Here is a 6,744-nt window from a genome sequence, read left to right on the forward strand (position 1 = left end):
GGCTCCACTGCCAAATCTCCGGGAATTTCCCAATCCAGAGTTGGAAAGCCCCACAAAACGATTTTACTGGCCAACGGACCGTTAAATGTGTTACTGAGTGCCTTTGTTTTTCATTTTTCACTATCTGTAGCACATTTATGATTTCCAAGAACTCAGGACAAAACAGCTCAATTTGAACGAAACGCAGGCAGGCGGCTTTTAGACAAGGCTTTACCCTCCTATTAATTTCATCTTCCATCAGTCCCTGAAATTTACCTTCTTGCTGCTGAAGTCCAGATTCCAGAAGGTCTGGGAAAACAAAGGGGAAGAAAATGAAGCATCAAACTGTCCTACTGATAACAGATCTAGTTAACAGACCTACTAATAAAAATTGTAAGACACAAAATTATATCTAAAAGTACATGTTGAGAGAAATCTGGGAGAAAGGCATCCTCTCTCAATTCCTTGCAAATGTAGAAGTCATTCTAATGTGATCCCCCCTCCACCAACATTGCCACTTACAGCTACAGTTGCCAATTCCAGGTTGGAAAATTCTGGAGATTGGGGGGTGGAACTTGGGAAGGGGAAGCACAGAGAGGAGAGGGACCTCAGCAGGGATGGCCTGGGGTCCACATACTTGAAGGGCCACATTTCACTTCCCGTGTGTCAGCTTAGGTTCACCTTCTAATGTAGGGTTACTAACTCTAGCTTGGGAAATACCTGGAGATTCTGGGGGTTGAGCCTGTGAAGGGTGGGGTTTCTGGAAGGGGAGGGACCTCAGCTGGGTATAATACCAAACAGTCTACCCTCCAAAGCAGCCATTTACTCCAGAGGAACTGACCTATGTCTGCTGAGATCAGTTGTAATTCCAAATCTCCAGGCCCTGCATAGCAGGGAGATTGGCATGGCAGCCATTTTGTGGCAACTGTTCTCAAAATTCCAAAAGAATCCATGGGCTCAGCAAGATCAGCAGGGACTCCTGCCCCGGGGAGTATACAACTTTATTGGGCTTCCATGAAAAGGATGGACTACTGATCTGCTGAGGGGCCCATACGGAACCATAAAAAAACTACCCTCAAGTTGGTTTCCACTGTCAAGAAGGAGGCACAGTTTCCTTTCTGAAAACAGCAAAGGTTTTAACTCATTAAATTCTGAGAAGGCATCAGGAAAGGGCTTCAGTTGCCTGGTTCATTGAACGTTGACTGGACAGACACAAAAACTGGACACCGGTGCGGCGGTGCCATTAAAAATGAAAAACAGAGTTGGTTTAATGGTAATGGGAAAGATTTTTTCACCAGAAGTAAAAATTCACAGTATGAGCGCATTATTGGCAAACTTTATCATCACTTTAGCATCCTTAATCAGATGCCAGTTCACTTGTTTTGGATTCTTGTTTTGTTCCTGCACAACCTTGAAATGTTAACTGGGAAATATGAATACATCGAGGTCAAAAACCACAGGACAAATGGCAAAACGTCTTCACTTTCCAGTGTCCAGCATAAATCCCTGTACCCCTTCTTCGTTACCTTTGAATTGCTTCATAACACCTTCTAGAAAGGAGTTGAGATCACAGAAGTCCCAGATCCTCCACTTCAGCTCAGTAGGAAAAGCCACTGGATTCCCAAAATTCTCCTTCTCCTCACATCTGGAGAGAAACAAAGTTAAACCTGCCAAGCACCCAATCCAGAATTTCAAAGCGGGGGCAAAGGAGAACAGACAAATAGGAAAATGGGCGGTAGGGTGTGTGTGAAGAATTCAGACAAATAGGAAAATGAGGGGTGGAAGTGTTTTGGGGAGCATCTCCAAAGACACCAAAGTGAAGCAGCTTGACTAGCAGAAGAGAATATGGCAGAGATGTAATCTTTCATGTGATAAAGGGGTCATTACAAATATGAATGTTCCTCTTTCATTGCAAAATATTGGAGCATACGGCTTCCTAAAAGCTTTCCCCAGGATCTCAGAGGTTATAAACTAAACTAAACAAAAAATTCCTGTGGCACCCTAAAGACTGACAATTTATTTCAGCATGCACTTTTGTGAGTCACAGCTTGCTCCTTCAGGTATGTGGCGGGAGATCAACTCGGAATTCTACTTATGAGGATGATACAAGGGGGGAGGAGGGGGAGGAGGGGGCTGGAGCACCTTCCCTATGAGGAAAGTCCCAAACTCTTCAGCCTTTCATAGAATGTTAGAGTAGGAAGGGACCTTGCAGGTCATCTGCATACCCTTCCTTTCCATAGAGAATTTACACTTGAAAGACTTATGATGAATTCACACCAAGCCATCCTCTCAGAAGAACATAAGAGCCCTACAGGATCAGGCCCGTGGTCAATCTAGTCCAGCATCCTGATTCATGCAGTAGCCAGTGTTCCCTCAGAGTTGAGAGCTGGTTCAGTTTTTTAGCCTCTGGCTCACACATTTTTGTCGTAGCTCAGGAAGGATGGCTTCAGAGCAAACTGATTTATGCAGTAGCCAAATCGCTCACTCACAACTTTAATGCCAGTAGCTCAGAAAGTAGAATTTTTGCTCACAAGACTCCACAGCTTAGAGGGAGCATTGGCAGGGGCCAGCCAGTTCCTCTGAAAAGCCAACAACAGGGCATAGAGGTCAAGACCTTCCCCTGACGTTGCCTCCTGGCAGAGATTCAGAGGTTTAGTGCCTCTGAATGTGGAGGTTCCCCTCCATCACCATGGCTGGTAGCCAGTGATAGACCATGAATCCATCTAAATCCCCTTTTAAAGCTGTCTGATGCCTGTGGCCATGACACCTTCTGGCAACCAATTCCACATTTTAATCACTCTCTGTGTAAAGAAGTATTTTGTTTTGTCCGCTCTGAATCTACTGCCCACCAGCTTCATTGGATGCCCTCAAGTTCTAGTATTTAGGAGAGGGAGAAAAAGTTGTCAGCTCTCTCCACCCCATGCATAATTTTATAAACCTGCATCTTGGTGTCCCCCCCCTTAGTCATCTCTTTTCCAAACTGAAAACTCCCAAACTCTTCAGCCTTTCATAGAATCATAGAAGGGACCTTGCAGGTCATCTGCACACCCTTCCCTTCCATAGAGAATTTACACTTGAAAGACTTATGATGAATTCACACCAAGGGTGTGGCTACTGCATGAATCAGGATGCTGGACTGGATTGACCTCTGGCCTGATCCTGCAGCGCTTTTATGTTCTTATGAGATGATGGCTTGGTGTGAATTCATCATAAGTCTTTCAAGTGTAAATTCTCTATGGAAGGGAAGGGTGTGCAGATGACCTGCAAGGTCCCTTCTATGATTCTATGAAAGGCTGAAGAGTTTGGGAGTTTTCAGTTTGGAAAAGAGATGACTAAGGGGGGGGACACCAAGATGCAGGTTTATAAAATTATGCATGGGGTGGAGAGAGCTGACAACTTTTTCTCCCTCTCCTAAATACTAGAACTTGAGGGCATCCAATGAAGCTGGTGGGCAGTAGATTCAGAGCGGACAAAACAAAATACTTCTTTACACAGAGAGTGATTAAAATGTGGAATTGGTTGCCAGAAGGTGTCATGGCCACAGGCATCAGACAGCTTTAAAAGGGGATTTAGATGGATTCATGGTCTATCACTGGCTACCAGCCATGGTGATGGAGGGGAACCTCCACATTCAGAGGCACTAAACCTCTGAATCTCTGCCAGGAGGCAACGTCAGGGGAAGGTCTTGACCTCTATGCCCTGTTGTTGGCTTTTCAGAGGAACTGGCTGGCCCCTGCCAATGCTCCCTCTAAGCTGTGGAGTCTTGTGAGCAAAAATTCTACTTTCTGAGCTACTGGCATTAAAGTTGTGAGTGAGCGATTTGGCTACTGCATAAATCAGTTTGCTCTGAAGCCATCCTTCCTGAGCTACGACAAAAATGTGTGAGCCAGAGGCTAAAAAACTGAACCAGCTCTCAACTCTGAGGGAACACTGGCTACTGCATGAATCAGGATGCTGGACTAGATTGACCACGGGCCTGATCCTGTAGGGCTCTTATGTTCTTCTGAGAGGATGGCTTGGTGTGAATTCATCATAAGTCTTTCAAGTGTAAATTCTCTATGGAAGGGAAGGGTGTGCAGATGACCTGCAAGGTCCCTTCTATGATTCTATGAAAGGCTGAAGAGTTTGGGAGTTTTCAGTTTGGAAAAGAGATGACTAAGGGGGGGGACACCAAGATGCAGGTTTATAAAATTATGCATGGGGTGGAGAGAGCTGACAACTTTTTCTCCCTCTCCTAAATACTAGAACTTGAGGGCATCCAATGAAGCTGGTGGGCAGTAGATTCAGAGCGGACAAAACAAAATACTTCTTTACACAGAGAGTGATTAAAATGTGGAATTGGTTGCCAGAAGGTGTCATGGCCACAGGCATCAGACAGCTTTAAAAGGGGATTTAGATGGATTCATGGTCTATCACTGGCTACCAGCCATGGTGATGGAGGGGAACCTCCACATTCAGAGGCACTAAACCTCTGAATCTCTGCCAGGAGGCAACGTCAGGGGAAGGTCTTGACCTCTATGCCCTGTTGTTGGCTTTTCAGAGGAACTGGCTGGCCCCTGCCAATGCTCCCTCTAAGCTGTGGAGTCTTGTGAGCAAAAATTCTACTTTCTGAGCTACTGGCATTAAAGTTGTGAGTGAGCGATTTGGCTACTGCATAAATCAGTTTGCTCTGAAGCCATCCTTCCTGAGCTACGACAAAAATGTGTGAGCCAGAGGCTAAAAAACTGAACCAGCTCTCAACTCTGAGGGAACACTGGCTACTGCATGAATCAGGATGCTGGACTAGATTGACCACGGGCCTGATCCTGTAGGGCTCTTATGTTCTTCTGAGAGGATGGCTTGGTGTGAATTCATCATAAGTCTTTCAAGTGTAAATTCTCTATGGAAGGGAAGGGTGTGAATCTTTCACCTTCCAGCACCATGAAGCTGAAGCAGAAATATGTGGGATCTACTTACCTTTGCAAGGTGCTTCTAACATTCTAGAATGAAAAGAGAGAAAAGAAGAAGAAACTGAGTGCTCAGCTCACGTAGGGTTACCAGTTCCAGCTTGGGAAATTCCTGGAGATGGGGGGAGGGTAGGGTCCTCAGGGAGGACAGAGTGACCATAGGGAACTCACCAAGGGATATGAGGCTATAAAGTACACCCAAAGCTGCCACTTCCTCCAGGGGAAGTGATTCTGTAGTCTGCAGATCCGTTGTTAATTCTGGGAGAACTCCAGCCCCCACCTTGAGGTGGGCAACAATAGCCTCATACTATGCTATGAAGTCTTCTCAGATTCGGTGGGGGGAGGGCCTCCATTATGACCTTTTGGCCACTGGGTGGGGGAGGGGCTGTTGCTTAGGGAAAAAAAAGAGTACAAACCCCGCATGCAGAAGGGCACAAGTTCAATCTTTGTCATTCGCTGCCACAGGAAGTGGTGGCAGCTACAAGCATGGACGGCTTCAAAAGAGAATTTGATAGGCATATGGAGCAGAGGTCCATCAGTGGCTATTAGCCACAAGGTATAGATAGGAGCTCTGGGGCAAGTGATGCTCTGTCTTCTTGGTGCTTGGGGAGACATCAGTGGGAGGGCTTCTAATGTCCTGGCCCCACTGGTGGACCTCCTGATGGCACCTGGTATTTCTGGCCACTGTGTGACAGAGTGTTGGACTAGATGGGCCTTTGGCCTGATCCAACATGTTCTTATGTCATCTCCTGTTTGGAGAGGGTTGTTGTTGTTGTTGTTTTGCTGAGACCTTGGAGATCCTCTGTGGCCCAGAGATGTGGATCAACAGTCTGATGTGGCAGAAGGGAGTTTGATACCTCCACGACTACAGATGTGCTTTCATAAATTCACCAGAGACAGTGTTCCTATAGAGTTGCCAATTTTGGACTGGGGAAATTCCTGGTGATTTGGGTGGAACTTGGGAAAGGCGGGATTTATGGAGGGGAGAGAGCTCAGCTATAGAGTCCCCCTACCAAAGGAGCCATTGCCTCCAGGGGAACTGATCTGTCGGCTGGAGACCAGGAGTAATTCCAGTATGTCTCCAGGCCCCGCCGGGAGGTTGGCATCCCTATATTTCATCTGTGACAGGCTGGGAAAGTATCTTGTGTGAGGTCATGAAATTGGAAGGCAAAGTGGAGTCATTTCAATTCAAGGGCAGGGAAGGAGCACAAACGCTTATCTCAACGGACGAAGCAGGGAAGGTTGCCCAACACAAAATGCACGCGCACAAACACACTCCTTACAATATGCACTGGAAGAGTTTGCATAAGGACTAGGGTTGCCAAATCGGGCCGGGGGGCGGGGAACCCCCCACTTCCGCGGCCCGATTTCCGCCGCAGGGGAATTCCGGCCCGGGGGGAAGCCCGCCCCCCAAGCTGCGTCACCGGAGGTGACGCAGCCATGTTGCCGACGTTGGGGGCGTGGCTGGGCTCGTCGGAGGGGAAAACCATATGGTTTTCCCCTCCGACGAGCCCAGCCACGCCCCCAACGTCGGCAACATGGCTGCGTCACCTCTGGTGACGCAGCTTCGGGGGCAGGGTTCCCCCCGGGCCCTGATTCCGCCAGGGCGGGAATCGGGGGCTCCGAAGCGGGGGGTTACCCGCCCCCCGGGCACATTTGGCAAGCCTACTGCAGCCTGATACAAGTTTCTTAGTTTTAATATCCAACATGGCTTCCCTTCCACAATCTCAGGCAGCATCTGGCCCGAGAAGTCATGAAGGTGACCCAAAAACACAGCTCCTGACTCAGGGATGTTTTCAGGTTTGCACTTACTTTTCTT

The 6,744-nt window shown here is 47.6% G+C and overlaps 1 long non-coding RNA gene across 1 annotated transcript; it reads right to left on the bottom strand.

Annotated features, from left to right (window-relative positions):
• Window positions 1-211: 211 nt before the first annotated feature.
• Window positions 212-4,960, bottom strand: LOC107120872. The gene is made up of 3 exons (XR_001482840.1): window positions 4,936-4,960; window positions 1,506-1,624; window positions 212-288 (listed from the first exon to the last, which is right to left on the bottom strand). It is a non-coding gene; the product is annotated as an uncharacterized LOC107120872 (long non-coding RNA).
• Window positions 4,961-6,744: the final 1,784 nt, after the last annotated feature.

This window comes from Gekko japonicus, unplaced genomic scaffold, assembly GCF_001447785.1.
Source record: "Gekko japonicus isolate JY-2015 unplaced genomic scaffold, Gekko_japonicus_V1.1 scaffold8348, whole genome shotgun sequence".
NCBI classification, from domain to species: Eukaryota; Metazoa; Chordata; class Lepidosauria; order Squamata; family Gekkonidae; genus Gekko; species Gekko japonicus.